Raw genomic sequence first — 17,343 nt, forward strand, 5'->3', positions numbered from 1 at the left:
AATTGGTCCAGTAATCAAAGAGATAAGCGACTTTTAAAAACGTGTCAAAGAACAACAACATAATATTGAAACGATCACTATGTCCACTACGTGACCAAAAACACATGCACAATTAAAGCAATAAATACGACGATGGTCATAAGAAACTCCGGCTACGATACCCTCACCACAATTCTACCTAACGAGACCAAATGCCACCCACACGCTAAGGCAGCAAAACAGAACACCATTAACCCCGAGAAATTCACGTCAAAACAACAACAATTATTGATGAAAAATAGGCATCATTATAGCTCAACGCAAACGGAACAAAATGAACAGCGTTCAGAGTACAAGAGAGCTACGCCCAAATATATGGACACGTCTGTTCGCAGTACAGTACGGTTTACCGTACCGTCAGATCACAAGCGATGCAGTACAGTCGGACACAAAATGGCGTCCGATTCCCGCAGAACGTTCGGTGACGTCATAGCAAACAAAAACAAATCTCACAGAGCTAACAGAAATATTTGAAATAAATAAAAGTAATAAATAGCCTTCTAGAGGAAAATTTTATCTGTAACCACTGAAATTCAGAGGAATTGGTCCGTTAATCAAAGAGAAAAACGACTTTTTAGATTTTCCAATAGGTGTCCAAAAAGTGTCAAAGAACAAGAACAACAACGTAATATTGAAACGATCGCTATGTCCACTACGTGTCCAATAATAAGCTGAAAAGAAACTTCTATTGCCGACACCACTTTCACCAAACCAAACATTTGATATCAGAGGTACGACTTAACAGAAACCCTTGCCATGTGTTACACCAATTCCGCCATTGATATTCAAAGAGTAAAGAGTGTTTATTGGACACGTAGTGGACATAACGATCGTTTCAATATTATGTTGTTCTTCTTCTTGTTGGACACGTAGTGGACATAACGATCGTTTCAATATTATGTTGTTGTTGTTCTTGTTCTTTGACACGTTTTTAAAAAGTCGCTTTTCTCTTCGAATACTGGACCAATTGCTTTGAAATTTTCAGTGGTTGAAGAATAATTTTTTCGCTAGAAGGCTATTACTTTTGTTTATTCTTAAATTTTATATGAATCCTATGAGATATGATCTTTCATACAAAATTTCGCGGTATTTATTTTTACTCATGGGAACACTGTTTTACACTTATTTCAAGCGGTTTCGCGATCGATTGTCTTGCTCAGTACTACAGCTACTGTAGGTCGGTACTGGTAAGTTGCCATACCGGTGCCGTAACGCAGTGAAATTGACTTATTCCTTCCGCGGTATTACTAATGCTGCAATGCAAGTTTTATAGCCTATCGTATGCGGAACGGAATATCAGACCTACAGGTTCGGTACCGGTACTGGTAGCTCAGTACGTAAGTACGATACTGGTACTGGTGCCGGTACCGGTGTCTTACCACAATGAAATTACCGTAACTTATTCTTTCACGGTCCTACCAGTGCAGTAATGCAAGCGTTGTAGCACTTGTAGCCTACTATATTTGTTTATTTTGATGAGAGTCTACTGGAAACAACATAAAATTTGAAAGGGAAGAATTGTTCTGTGATCAATTATCTGTCCTAAAGTGTAAATAACCTAAAATTTGCAAGGGAACAACTGTTCTGTGATCAATTACCGTATATGGCCTACAGTGTACAGGTAAGATGCTGGCTGACTGCTAACCGGTACTGGTAGCTCAGTACGTAAGTACGATACTGGTACTGGTGCCGGTACCGGTGTCTTACCACAATGAAATTACCGTAACTTATTCTTTCACGGTCCTACCAGTGCAGTAATGCAAGCGTTGTAGCACTTGTAGCCTACTATATTTGTTTATTTTGATGAGAGTCTACTGGAAACAACATAAAATTTGAAAGGGAATAATTGTTCTGTGATCAATTATCTGTCCTAAAGTGTAAACAACATAAAATTTGCAAGGGAACAACTGTTCTGTGATCAATTACCGTATATGGCCTACAGTGTACAGGTAAGATGCTGCCTGACTGCTAACTCAGTACCGCTTGACACGTTTTTAAAAAGTCGCTTTTCTCTCCGAATACTGGACCAATTGCTTTGAAATTTTTAGTGGTTAAAGATAAAAATTTTCTCCAGAAGGCTATTACTTCTTTTTTCGCTATGACGTCATCAAAATTATGTGACTCTACGTGTCCATATATTTGAGCATAGCTCTCTTGTTCTTGTTCTTTGACACGTTTTTAAAAAGTCGCTTTTCTCTTTGATTACTGGACTAATTGCTTTGAAATTTTCAGTGGTTGAAGATGAAATTTTTCTCCAGAAGGCTATTACTTTTATTTATTTCAAATATTTCTGTTAGCTCTGTAAGATTTGTTTTTGTTTGCTATGACGTCATTAAACGTTCTGCGGATATCGGACGCCATTTTGTGTCCAACGGACCATCTTGCAATTTCAATTCACGCTGTCACAAGACAGGAGTTCTGGTACCGTAACACAGCGCGGTGACACTGAACTAACTCGTAGCTGTCAAAAGCTTGAAAATCTATACAAATATGAGAAATAAAAAGATGAAACTTGGCAGGTGGGTAGAGTTGTGTTTCTTTTAACCATATTTGAAAGTTTCGCGTTTCTACATTTGAAGGAAGGGGGAATAGGGGGTGTGCATTTCCGATACGTCGATAATATCTTTGTCAACCAATTTGCGGCCACCGTGTTTTCGTCTGTTTGATTGCTGTGATGTGGTGCTTTGTTTATTGGACACGTAGTGGACATAACGATCGTTTCAATATTATGTTGTTGTTGTTCTTGTTCTCTGACACGTTTTTAAAAAGTCGCTTTTCTCTTTGATTACTGGACTAATTGCTTTGAAATTTTCAGTGGTTGAAGATGAAATTTTTTTCCAGAAGGCTATTACTTTTATTTATTTCAAATATTTCTGTTAGCTCTGTAAGATTTGTTTTGTTTGCAAGACGTCATTAAACGTTCTGCGGATATCGGACGCCATTTTGTGTCCAACGGACCATCTTGCAATTTCAATTCACGCTGTCACAAGACAGGACCTTCTAAAGATAGAGAAGTTCTGGTACCGTAACACAGCGCGGTGACACTGAACTAACTCGTAGCTGTCTAAAGCTTGAAAATCCATACAAATATGAGAAATAAAAAGATGAAACTTGGCAGGTGGGTAGAGTTGTGTTTCTTTTAACCATATTTGAAAGTTTCGCGTTTCTACATTTGAAGGAGGGGGAATAGGGGGTGTGTATTTCCGATACGTCGATAATATCTTTGTCAACCAATTTGCGGCCACCGTGTTTTCGTCTGTTTGATTGCTGTGATGGGGTGCTTTGTTTATAATTTAACGAGTTTTGTTCGAAATAACCGTGTTCTTGAAATATATGACGGTCAGAAATGCAATTAGAAGCCCAATGTTTTCACGCTGTCACAAGACCAACAATTGTCAACCAATTTGCGACCACCGTGTTTTGTTTGATTGCTGTATGGCTGCGTATGCGATAGTCTCGACGCAGCAGAAACGATGATCAAGGCTTGAAATCCGTGGTCGCACACTGGTCGTTCGGTCGCAAATACGTCTTTCGAGTGCCGTACTTTGGGGATTTGTATAGCTTTAACCCTTTGTCGTAGAAAGTTAATACGAGGTTTAGCGTGTAGAATAAATGCCGCCAATGCACCCACGGGGAAAAAATTAACGGGTTAGATATATTGGTTTTTGTTTTATAGCGGTTTGAATGAAATTGTCCGCAGACTGGCTACACCACCCTAGGAATTCCACAGAAAAGGGAAAACAGAAGAATACAATATGGAGATTAAAAATCTGCTTCAGCGGGGCGTAGTACGACAACCATCTCCGGCTGAAACAGAAACTGCTATAGTTGAGAATGCATGGTAATTTAATCATCGTATCGTATAACGCCCAGATAAAACATCAACAAAATTAATCAAGAATATTATTTGTTTATCTTTATAAGGGTATATGTCTCAATGATGGTTTGGAGCAGAGGCTTGCGACTTTTTTGTCGGTGGGCCATATAACTAACTTCAGACATTTAGCTGGGCCACACAAAATAGTTTTCCCATATAGCCTATATAACAAATTAAAAAATTAGTGACGATCAGAGCGCCTCGGGGAAGGCAAGAGAAAAGAACAGAACTTTAACCTGGTACACATACTATGTTCAGGTTGTGCGCCATCTTGGTGCACATAATTCGGGAGCTCCAGAGAAGAGAATGCGGCTATCGCTCAGGCACCGGGCAAATCGGCGAAAGATTTAGCGCAGCCAAAATCATTATGTATTTTTATGATGTCTCAAAATGTCGTGTCGCACGTGCCACTTTACTCTTTGCCATTTTGTTTTTTCATATTTGAAATATACATTTGAAAAATATTCAGCTGGATAAGATGCATTTTGACATATTATCTGCCTAAATTAGTTTTTGTTGAAAAATAAATTTTGATGGATTGTATGCACTTGGGAAAAACTTCACCTGAACAATTAATCGGACAGAGCAATTTTCAAGGTTGTGACAATTGGTGCATAAACAGGACTGCCATAACGTCCTTTTTTCTAAGATTTGTCCCTATCTTGAAGGTCTTCACTTTAGAAAATATTTTTGTCTTATTTTTAAGAAAGTCCTTATTTTGACATGAGTCCTTATTTTTGTTTTATTTTAGGGGCAGAGGTTCTTATACCAGGCACTTAGATTGGTCAATTCGAATAATTGATTTGCTATAAATAATATTAGAACCTCATTGATTGCTACGCGCATTCATGACGTAATAACAGCTAATTAATTGCCATAGTGACAAAACAATAGCCTATCGGCAAATGTCAGTTCGTGTAACTTGAATCAAAATACAACTTAGAAGTGAGATGGAACCACAGAGATATATAAATATAGAGTGCGCTTCTCTCTCATTTCCGCAGGACAATTTGAAGCCTCTCTCGTTTTGACGAGACTTCCAACTTTTACGAGGCGCGTAATGCATTTCTTATGGGATTATACAGAAGTTAATTATTTGTCTCGATTTTTCTTGCACATTCTCCTGATCTTGATTCGTTTTATATTATAAACATAAACATTCTGTTTGTAACAGAACCGGCTGAAAAATATGACTTTTGTTATGGAATCAACTGACAAAAAATTTGAATCCTATCACTGGGTATATTCACTTGGCTAACACAAACAGTCCCCGAACTCGTAATAAAACTAAATTAAGGAAAATCGGAATAAAATTATGGCCTAACCCCAAGTTCCCAACCTGGTACGCGCACTACGGGAGTATCAGCTGAAATGCGCTTCGCCCTCAACTGAAGACCTAGGTGAAGATCTTCCCCGTGAAGGTTATTGTCTTTTTATTATATCAGGCAGGAACAATTGCTTCCACTTATATCATCTATTGTGTAATTTCATCAACAACCAAATTTTTTCAAGAACGAGATTCATATCAGGCTCTAAATTTCTAACTTGAATATAATTGTATTTAGATATCCAGAAAGTGTCGCATATACATCCATATTCGGAGCACTGGGTACTAAAATAGACAAAAACAGGCCAAAACCACATGCAGCACGAAGAAACTTTGAAAGCATAAGTGACAAGATGGCGGCAATCAATTTGTTCCGCACCATACAATTCAAAACGAGAGAGAAGATCGTTTCATATATTTCCAATTTAGTGGATGGAACAGATTTCTAAGAATAATGAACTGCTGGGGCAAATCCTTCCTAGTGCAAAGTATGAATAGACATGGTCGCACTGATATGAATACATTTTGTTCATGTCTTATTATCATGTTTCCCAGACGTCCTTATTTTTCGGTTCATATCGATGGCAGCCCTGTGCATAGGTGACCTATACCCAGGGTTGCCATCGACCTAGAGCCAAAAATAAGCACGGGTGTCTAAAGTTCATTTTGGGGGGTACTTAACAACGACAGAAACGCAGAATGAAAATGAGATAGGAAGCATACACAAGTCTCTCCCGCATTCCAACTTTTTATTATTAGAAGTCGCTTCGAACAAGGTTGCATTTAGACGTGAAATCGCGCAAGGCCATGGATAACCACGAAATAATAGTCACACGCAACCTCCAAAATGTAAGAAGCTACAGAAAGGTAGGTACACACAATAATCATCCAGCATTCGACATCTTGCACAGGAAACAACAACCCAAAGGGCGTCTGCGCATATTCAATGAGATGCGCAGCCATCTAACCCAAAATGTGGGTAACAACTTAATTATTGGACACGTTAGTGGACATAACGATCGTTTTGGTATTTTTGTTGTTCTTGTTCTTATTTGTCTTCTTCTTGGTATCGTTATGAAAAAATCGCTTTTCTCGTTGATTACTGGACCAATTGCTTTGAAATTTTCAGTGAGTAAAGATTCTATTTTTCCCCAGAAGGCTATTACTTTTATTTATTCTTAAATTTTATATGAATCCTATGAGATATAATATTTCATACAAAATTTCGCGGTATTTATTTTTACTCATGGGAACACTGTTTTACACTTATTTCAAGCGGTTTCACGATCGATTGTCTTGCTCAGTACTACAGCTACTGTAGGTCGGTACTGGTAAGTTGCCATACCGGTACCGTAACGCAGTGAAATTGACTTATTCCTTCCGCGGTATTACTAATGCTGCACTGCAAGTTTTATAGCCTATCGTATGCGGAACGGAATATCAGACCTACAGGTTCGGTACCGGTACTGGTAGCTCAGTACGTAAGTACGATACTGGTACTGGTGCCGGTACCGGTGTCTTACCACAATGAAATTACCGTAACTTATTCTTTCACGGTCCTACCAGTGCAGTAATGCAAGCGTTGTAGCACTTGTAGCCTACTATATTTATTTATTTTGATGAGAGTCTACTGGAAACAACATAAAATTTGAAAGGGAAGAATTGTTCTGTGATCAATTATCTGTCCTAAAGTGTAAACAACATAAAATTTGCAAGGGAACAACTGTTCTGTGATCAATTACCGTATATGGCATACAGTGTACAGGTAAGATGCTGGCTGACTGCTAACCGGTACTGGTAGCTCAGTACGTAAGTAGGATACTGGTACTGGTGCCGGTACCGGTGTCTTACCACAATGAAATTACCGTAACTTATTCTTTCACGTTCCTACCAGTGCAGTAATGCAAGCGTTGTAGCACTTGTAGCCTACTATATTTGTTTATTTTGATGAGAGTCTACTGGAAACAACATAAAATTTGAAAGGGAAGAATTGTTCTGTGATCAATTATCTGTCCTAAAGTGTAAACAACATAAAATTTGCAAGGGAACAACTGTTCTGTGATCAATTACCGTATATGGCCTACAGTGTACAGGTAAGATGCTGGCTGACTGCTAACTCAGTACCGCACCTACGTTAGGTACCGGTACCGCCGTGAATTCAGCTCTCATCTCGTTGTTGGACACGTAGTGGACATAACGATCGTTTCAATATTATGTTGTTGTTCTTGTTCTTTGACACGTTTTTAAAAAGTCGCTTTTCTCTTCGAATACTGGACCAATTGCTTTGAAATTTTCAGTGGTTAAAGATAAAAATTTTCTCCAGAAGGCTATTACTTTTTTTTTGCTATGACGTCATCAAAATTATGTGACTCTACGTGTCCATATATTTGAGCATAGCTCTCTTGTTAAATAACATAAACACATAATTTTAAATATTAACTTTATTGAGCTAAACACAGGTTAAATCATTTATGTTTATCGCCACCAACAATTTGCTTCAGCAGTCTCTGGTCACTGGAAATGAGGTTGTGCATTTCAGGGCAACTGAAGTCTTCTAAATTTACCCTCACTTGTAACAGGGCTCTGACAGCTTGTTCGCGTAGGCGGTTTCTTTCATTGGTCGATTGCGCTGATACAAGAGAAAATACCCGCTCCACGAAGGCGTTGCTAACAGGGATAGAAAATACGATGCTGACTAGCTTGTAAATGAGCGGTAGATAATTGATTTTAGATAAAATCTTCATCCACTTCTTCTCTGGGTCATCCTTGTTGAAGGCATCATCAGGAATATTTTCCAGTAGAGCGTTGAGAGCTGATACCTCGTCAAACAACTCATCTGCCATCGCTATATGGGGATCAATTTGTTTCGCAATTTTTAGTACTTCTTCGTATTTCACTTTCCGATTTCTCAGCAATGTCCAGTCTAAGTTACCTGGATGCTCGTCTGGTCGATACCACTCGTCTGGTCAATGTAATCTATAGTGATTGTGTAAAACTCTTGAAACCTTGATTTAGGCATCTCAGCATGGTCCCTCTTAACCCCTTTCAACAATTCAGCTGTTGTTGCCCCATAAAACTCAGAACTTCGACGCTGTAAAATTGCGTTCTTAAACGAATCGATTATATCAGCCAATTGAGGAAATAATGCAGTTGCTTTTTGTAATAGTAATAGTGGCTTCTTGAAAACTAGTAGAACGCTGTGAAGAAAGGTCATAATAATCAGCGATTGTTCTGATTTAAAAAATTCTTCAAGAATTCGCGGCGGACACTTTAATGACAAAAAATGATGTTTGAGTGGTTCCCAAATATCTATGATCTTTCCCACCACATTGTCTAATGTAGTCCATCGCGTTGGCGTGTGAGTAGGTAGAGCTGTGTACTGGGCTTCATGTTGAGAGCAGAATTGCCTAAGACACTCCGCTCTGCTGGTTTGGCTTTTGAAGTGACTACATACTTTAAGTACAATTGTTTCAATGTCGACTGGGAGCCTTTCGGCAGCCTTTTCGGCCGCATTGTGCAAAATATGTGCAGGACAGCCAATTGGCATCAGATCTGTAGAAGTTCGTTCTTTTAGACGATTAGAAACGTTGTTTTTCCCCTGTTTTTTGCAACCCCCAAAGTTTACTACTGCATTGTCAGCACAGAAGGATGTCACATTTTCCGACCCAAGATCATTTTCCTCAAGAGAAGAAACAATAAAGTTCAGTATTTGTTCAGAGGACTCACAGGGCATCGATCGCAGTTCAAGAATACGCACCCTAACTCCAACTCTAGAGCTAAAAAATCGGATAATCAAAGGAAAAAGTTTCACTTCGTTGTGGTTAGAGGCATCAACGGATATTGAAAAGGCCTGATCTACGAGTTCTGACAGCATTTTTTATGAGCATATGGAGCAAGAACTTCTGTGACAATGGCTGTAGAACTCGTTCTAGCACTTGAGAATTTCTTAATCGGGAAAGATCGTTTTGATTAGTTGCGTGGTGCAATCGTTGGAAAGAAATGATTGCTGGTGTTTTGCAGTATGGAATGCCCAAGCTCCCTCAGAAGCCGCCACCTCGTAGTCTATTTTTGTCGGGAAAGTTTTGCTTGTAAAAAAGGTTTTCATACTTTGATTTCCTGCAATCCTACTTGCAAAATTCCTGTGTTTTGTTGTAGTATTGTGGGCACTAATTGATGTTTTCCCCATGGCCTCTAGGTTGATATCGCTGTCGCAATAGCAGCAGTGAGCATAGCTCTTACCCTTTCGGCTTTGTTTGACATGAGAAAATTCCTTCTCATATTCCTAAAAAAACTCATGCTTTCGCTTACTCATTGTCTTTATTAAGGGTAAGCAAGGCAGGCCTATTGTAACTGCGTTACAGTTCGTCTGTGTATACCACGAACCCTATCATTCACAGGAACAGTTCCCGCTGAAGGAGGCGTGAAGTGAAACGTAGTTATTAATTGGTACGTCACAACAATAACCTAGCGAAGCGTGAGAACGCGTTGCGTATAATAAAAAGACATCGTTCCTCCTTTTAGGCCGCGAGCCAAGGCCATTTATCTTTCAGTTTCGTAGCGCACATCAGGTAACTACCGGAAAATGATTTTAAAATGTTCCTTAGAAATTTAGTAACAAATATTGCCTTGTTCCCACTTACAAAAGTTGCACGTTTTACAGAAAAGACGCTTTTACTACAATAAATATGTGTTACCATCTGTCCTATTTTCTCTGCTTTTCCGGTATCATGGGCCAATGAACGCAGACTTCTGCACGACGTAACAGTCAAGTTAGTCAGCTGTAGGTGGATCCCCAGTGGTCGGATGAATATCAGATGTACTCAACTGCTCGCTTTTGCGTTGAGAAGCCTTTCCATAGTTTTTTTCAGTTACCGGTAATATTAGTCCAGTTATTCTAAGGAGGTGTTGAAAAGTATAGGTAAGATATTAAACACTTGTATATCCTTGCCATAAATAGCAATTTTAGTTGAGCACTAGCTCATAAGACGTTGTTAAATAGGTACCGTACGGTGCGGTAACTCCAAGGAAGGCTAGACCTAGAATAATATGTCACAAACAACGATATTTTCTGGCTTGCATGAAATGTTTATGATTAATTTAATGACTCTTCTTGACTATTCAGCAGACTTATACTACTATATAGGCCACAGCATATTTGGAAATAGAAATGAATGGCTGTTTCTGTAATGCACGGTTGTGTGAAAGAGAAGAAATTAATCAATTTTACTAATGTCGGTTGGTCTAAATCTAAATTCATAGAGTCGACAAGAACCTGGGAAGCAATGATAAGTTATGCCGGAGTGGAAAGAAAGGTAGCATTGGAAATGATTGAGAGGTGAGAAATGAAGTTGTAGACAAACAGTTGATGTTTCAAAATATAGTCTATAGTCCATACTCATACTGTCATAGGACATTTCAGACTGTGATATATCAAAATTTAGTGTAGATATAGTCTAGTAATGGTATGCAAACACTGCTGGACTGTAGAACATGCAATGAGCATATATACGCTCATTTAGTACATCAGATAAAATGCATTATGTATTCAAGGTATTACTGTATTAGTTAGTATTTAGGGGTATTTTTAAAATCATGCTGCTCCAAATATTATTTTCTCCCTTATTTTAGATACTGTACTACAAAAGAAAATGGCAATGTTCCACCAATCCGACCTAACGCAGGCTCTGATCCCTGCTGCTATCAGTGCTATAAAAAGGATTAAACAAGAAGTCTTGAAGCTTAAAGGTATATGAGAATCATAATAGTTGCAAACAGCTTAGATGGGCTATTCATATTGAAATACTTTAGCACTTTTCTGCAATTGGAACTGCCCATCAAGTTCATGTTGGAGACTTCATTGAGATTTTCAATTCATTTTTTTCTCTCGACTATGAAGATCTTTTGAGGTTAACGAGGTATTAATAAATAAAGCTGAGGAATTTGAAGAGGATATGAAGAATGTACATGATACCAGGGCACGTCTATTTAACACTGTCAAACATAAGGATTATACTCTCCACCCAACAATGATTCACTGAAGAAGCATGTGGCCCTCAAATCAGTTCTTGAGTTGGCAAACTGCAAAGAAAAATAGTCAAAATAATTTATGAAAGTGTGCCAAAATCAACTTAAATTGCACAGATTTTTGTTTTTGTATTGACTGCAGAAATCACAGTACACCTATAGAGGAAAAGTCGATTTTTGAGATAGTGGATTTCGAAAACAATTCAGAAGAAAGTGAATTAGATATTACAGTTGATTTAATAAGTATCATACATTTGTTTTTTTTTCGGACATTTGTTAGTGTCGTAGTCCTGTTTCTAGAAATATTATTGCCTTTGTTCAAATACATAACCACATAAACTAAAAAAAGATTAATTGTAAATTGTAATATTTCTGTTCACTATGTTATGTACATATTGTACATTCATTTAATTTTCTTGACTTTTGCGGTAAATTTCTAAGTGAGAAATAACTGATTTATTTGTGTTTTCGTGCTCACGATGTTAATTTGTGACTTCATTGCTCAAAAATAAATACGTTTGATACTTGATAGCTTCTATAAAATGGATGTAGCTTTTTATGCTGTTCTTGTTGTAAACTGCTTGTGGTTATTACATAAAATTTATTCTCAAATGTGAATCAGCGTTGTTGGTGTCGCTGCTTTCGAGGTCACTCCCGACTCCTGTCACACAATTAAAGTATTTTTTGTTGTTGGTTACATGTATGCCATATTTTTCGTAATCTACCTAATAAATTATGATTGACTGAGGAAGTCCGATTTTGGTCAGGCAAAACATTACAGGAATACATTTGTGTTAGTGTGCTGTAGGGCTCTCGAATTGTATAGTTCTTATGTATGCGTTGTAAACTTATGGTTATTGAATTTCCGGGAACCTCTTATATTCAATTTCGCACCAGGATTGTGGAACAAGCTGTAATGCGTTCATTATGTTCGTTTTCACACAAAACTGAAGAATTTATTTAGTTACCAGATGTGCGCTACGAAACTCATTTTCTGGGCGTTTTCATGGTTTCGTCTCACGGCCCATATCCGTGGTAAGGATCTACAAGTGTTTAATAATTTACTTATACATTTTTCAACAACGTCTTAGCATAACTTAACTAATAATAACTAAACAGGGCTATGGAAAGCCTGCCCAACTCAGCGCAAGGTCGAGCAGAAATAACTAATATTCATCCGCTCGCTAACAGCTGGTTTAATTCAATTGTTACGTCATGCAGAAGTCATTGTTCAGTGCCGAAAATGTAGAGAATATAGGACAGATCGTAGCACATATTTCTTGTAGTAAAAGCGTCTTTTCCGTAAAACGTGCAACTTTTGGAAGTGAGAACAAGGCAATATTTGTTACTAAATTTTTAAGGAACATTTTAAAATCATTTTCAGGTAGTTACCTGATGTGCGCTACGAAACTCACTTTCTAGGCGTTTTTCAGGGCCTCGGCTCGCGGCCTAGAACAGCTTAGATGGGCTATTCATATTGAAATACTTTAGCACTTTTCTGCAATTAAACTGCCCATCAAACTCATGTTGGGGACTTCATTGAGGTTTTCAATTCATTTTTTTCTCAACTATGAAGATCTTTTGAGGTTATAGGCCGTGAGCCGAGGCCCTGAAAAACGCCTAGAAAGTGAGTTTCGTAGCGCACATCAGGTAACTACCTGAAAATGATTTTAAAATGTTCTTTAAAAATTTAGTAACAAATATTGCCTTGTCCCCACTTCCAAAAGTTGCACGTCTTACAGAAAAGACGCTTTTACTACAATAAATATGTGCTACGATCTGTCCTATATTTTCTACATTTTCGGCAATGAACAATGACTTCTGCATGACGTAACAATTGAATCGAATCAGCTGTTAACGAGCGGATGAATATTAGTTATTATTGCGCGACCTTGCGTTGAGTTGGGCAGCCTTTCCATAGCCCTGTTTAGTTATTATTAGTTAAGTTATGCTAAGACGTTGTTGAAAAATGTATAAGTAAGTTATTAAACACTTGTAGATCCTTACCACGGATATGGGCTGTGAGACGAAGCCTTGAAAACGCCCAGAAAATGAGTTTCGTAGCGCACATCTGGTAACTAAATAAATTCTTCAATTTTGTGTGAAAATGAACATACTGAACGCATTACAGCTTGTTCCACAATCCTGATGCGAAATTGAATATAAGAGGTTCCCGGAATTTCAATAACCATAAGTTTACAACACATACATAAGAACTATGCAATGCAGATGTAACCAACAACAAAAAATACTTTAATTGTGTGACAGGAGTCGCGAGTGACCTCGAAAGCAGCGACACCAACAACGCTGATTCACATTAGCGAATAAATTTTATGTAATAACCACAAGCAGTTTACAACAAGAACAGCATAAAAAGCTACATCCATTTTATAGAAGCTATCAAACGTATTTATTTTTAGGCAATGAAGTCACAAATTAACATCGTGAGCACGAAAACACAAATAATTCAGTTATTTCTCACTTAGAAATTTACTGGAAAAGTCAAGAAAATTGAATGAATGTACAATATGTACATAACACAGTGAACAGAAATATTACAATTAGTCTTTTTTTAGTTTATGTGGTTATGTATTTGAACAAAGGCAATAATATTTCTATAGAAACAGGACTACGACACTAACAAATGTCCGGGAAAAAAACAAATAAATGATACTCATTAAATCAACTGCAATACCTAATTCACTTTCTTCTGAATTGTTTTCGAAATCCACTATCTCAAAAATCGACTTTTCCTCTATAAGTGTACTGTGATTTTTGCAGTCAATACAAAAACAAAAATCTGTGCAATTTAAGTTGATTTTGGCACACTTGCATAAATTATTTTGACTATTTTTCTTACACTTGCAGTTTGCCAACTCAAGAACTGATTTGAGGGCCACATGCTTCTTCAGTGAATCATTGTTGGGTGAAAAAGTATAATCCTTATGTTTGCCAGTGTTAAATAGACGTGTCCTGGTATCATTTATATTCTTCATATCCTCTTCATACAGTGAACAAACAAATTTCTCAGCTTTATTTATTAATGCCTCGTTAACCTCAAAAGATCTTCATAGTTGAGAAGAAAATGAATTGAAAACCTCAATGAAGTCTCCAACGTGAGTTTGATGGGCAGTTCCAATTGCAGAAAAGTGCTAAAGTATTTCAATATGAATAGCCCATCTAAGCTGTTTGCAACTATTATGATTCTCATATACCTTTGAGCTTCAAGACTTCTTGTTTAATCCATTTTATAGAACTGGTAGCAGCAGGGATTAGAGCCTGCGTTAGGTTGGATTGGTGGAACATTGCCGTTTTCTTTTGTAGTACAGTATCTAAAATGAGAAAGAAAATCATATTTGGAAGAGCATAAGTTTAAAAATACCACTAAATACTAACTAATACCTTGAATACATAATGCATTTTATCTAATGTACTCAATGAGCGTATATATATATGCTCATTGCATGTACTACAGTCCAGCAGTGTTTGCATACCATTACTAGACTATATCTACACTAAATTTTGATATATCACAGTCTGAAATGCCCTATGACAGTATGAGTATGGACTATAGACTATATTTTAAAACATCAACTGTCTGTCTACAACTTGATTTCTCACCTCTCAATCGTTTCCAATGCTACTTTCTTTCCACTCCGACATAACTTATCATTGCTTCCCAGGTTCTTGTCGACTCTATGAATTTAGATTTAGACCAACCGACTTTAGTAAAATTGATTATTTTCTTCTCTTTCACACAACCGTGCATTACAGAAACAGCCATTAATTTCTATTTCAAAATATGCTGTGGCCTATATAGTAGTATAAGTCTGCTGAATAGTCAAGAAGAGTCATTAAATTAATCATAAACATTTCATGCAAGCCAGAAAATATCGTTGTTTGTGACATATTATTCTAGGTATAGCCTTCCTTGGAGTTACCGCACCGTACCTATTTAACAACGTCTTATGAGCTAGTGCTCAATTAAAATTGCTATTTATGGTAAGGATATACAAGTGTTTAATATCTAACTTATACTTTTCAACACCTCCTTAGAATAACTGAACTAATAATAACTGAAAAAAACTATGGAAAGGCTACTCAACGCAAAAGCGAGCAGTAGTAGTGCATCTGATATTCATCCGACCACTGGGGATCCACCTACAGCTGACTAATTTGATTGTTACGCCATACAGAAGTCTGCGTTCATTGGCCCATGATACCGGAAAAGCAGAGAAAATAGGACAGATGGTAACACATATTTATTGTAGTAGAAGCGTCTTTTCTGTAAAACGTGCAACTTTTGGAAGTGGGAACAAGGCAATATTTGTTACTAAATTTCTAAGGAACATTTTAAAATCATTTTCAGGCAGTTACCCTATGTGCGCTACGAAACCGAAAGATAAATGGCCTCGGCTCGCGGCCTATTAACGAGGCATTAATAAATAAAGCTGAGGAATTTGTTTGTTCACTGTATGAAGAGGATATGAAGAATGTAAATGATACCAGGGCACGTCTATTTAACACTGGCAAACATAATGATTATACTCCTCCACCCAACAATGATTCACTGAAGGAGCATGTGGCCCTCAAATCAGTTCTTGAGTTGGCAAACTGCAAGTGTAAGAAAAATAGTCAAAAATATTTATGCAAGTGTGCCAAAATCAACTTAAATTGCACAGATTTTTGTTTTTGTATTGACTGCAAAAATCACAGTACACTTATAGAGGAAAAGTCGATTTTCGAGATAGTGGATTTCGAAAACAATTCCGAAGAAAGTGAATTAAATATTGCAGTTGATTTAATAAGTATCATTTATTTGTTTTGTTTTTTAGGACATTTGTTAGTGTCGTAGTCCTGTTTCTAGAAATATTATTGCCTTTGTTCAAATACATAACCACATAAACTAAAAAAAGACTAATTGTAATATTTCTGTTCACTATGTTATGTACATATTGTACATTCATTTAATTTTCTTGACTTTTCCGGTAAATTTCTAAGTGAGAAATAACTGATTTATTTGTGTTTTCGTGCTCACGATGTTAATTTGTGACTTCATTGCTTAAAAATAAATACGTTTGATAGCTTCTATAAAATGGATGTAGCTTTTTATGCTGTTCTTGTTGTAAACTGCTTGTGGTTATTACATAAAATTTATTCGCTAATGTGAATCAGCGTTGTTTGTGTCGCTGCTTTCGAGGTCACTCGCGACTCCTGTCACACAATTAAAGTATTTTTTGTTGTTGGTTACATGTATGCCATATTCTTCGTAATCTACCTAATAAATTATGATTGACCGAGGAAGTCCGATTTTGGTCAGGCCAAACATTACAGGAATACATTTGCGTTAGTGTGCTGTAGGGCTCTCGAATTGCATAGTTCTTATGTATGTGTTGTAAACTTATGGTTATTGAATTTCCGGGAACCTCCTATATTCAATTTTGCATCAGGATTGTGGAACAAGCTGTAATGCGTTCAGTATGTTCATTTTCACACAAAACTGAAGAATTTATTTAGTTACCACATGTGCGCTACGAAACTCATTTTCTGGGCGTCTTCAAGGCTTCGTCTCACGGCCCATATCCGTGGTAAGGATCTACAAGTGTTTAATAACTTACTTATACATTTTTCAACAACGTCTTAGCATAACTTAATTAATAATAACTAAACAGGGCTATGGAAAGGCTGCCCAACTCAACGCAAGGTCGAGCAGTAATAACTAATATTCACCCGCTCACTAACAGCTGATTTGATTCAATTGTTACGTCATGCAGAAGTCATTGTTCATTGCCGAAAATGTAGATAATATAGGACAGATCGTAGCACATATTTCTTGTAGTAAAAGCGTCTTTTCCGTAAAACGTGCAACTTTCGGAAGTGGGAACAAGGCAATATTTGTTACTAAATTTTTAAAGAACATTTTAAAATCATTTTCAGGTAGTTACCTTATGTGCGCTACGAAACTCACTTTCTAGGCGTTTTTCAGGGCCTCGGCACGCGGCCTATTTCTACGGAAGCTTTGTACGCAAGACATAAACGTGTCATTCATGTTTCTAAGACAAAATAAGCACGTAAC

General features: G+C 37.2%; 1 long non-coding RNA gene across 1 annotated transcript; it reads left to right on the forward strand.

Annotated features, from left to right (window-relative positions):
- The first annotated feature begins 10,084 nt into the window (after positions 1 to 10,084).
- On the forward strand, positions 10,085 to 12,015 carry LOC144425077 (uncharacterized). Its single transcript, XR_013477252.1, has 2 exons — positions 10,085 to 10,578; positions 10,872 to 12,015. It is a non-coding gene; the product is annotated as an uncharacterized LOC144425077 (long non-coding RNA).
- Positions 12,016 to 17,343: the final 5,328 nt, after the last annotated feature.

Source organism: Styela clava, chromosome 1 (assembly GCF_964204865.1).
Source record: "Styela clava chromosome 1, kaStyClav1.hap1.2, whole genome shotgun sequence".
Taxonomy (NCBI): domain Eukaryota; kingdom Metazoa; phylum Chordata; class Ascidiacea; order Stolidobranchia; family Styelidae; genus Styela; species Styela clava.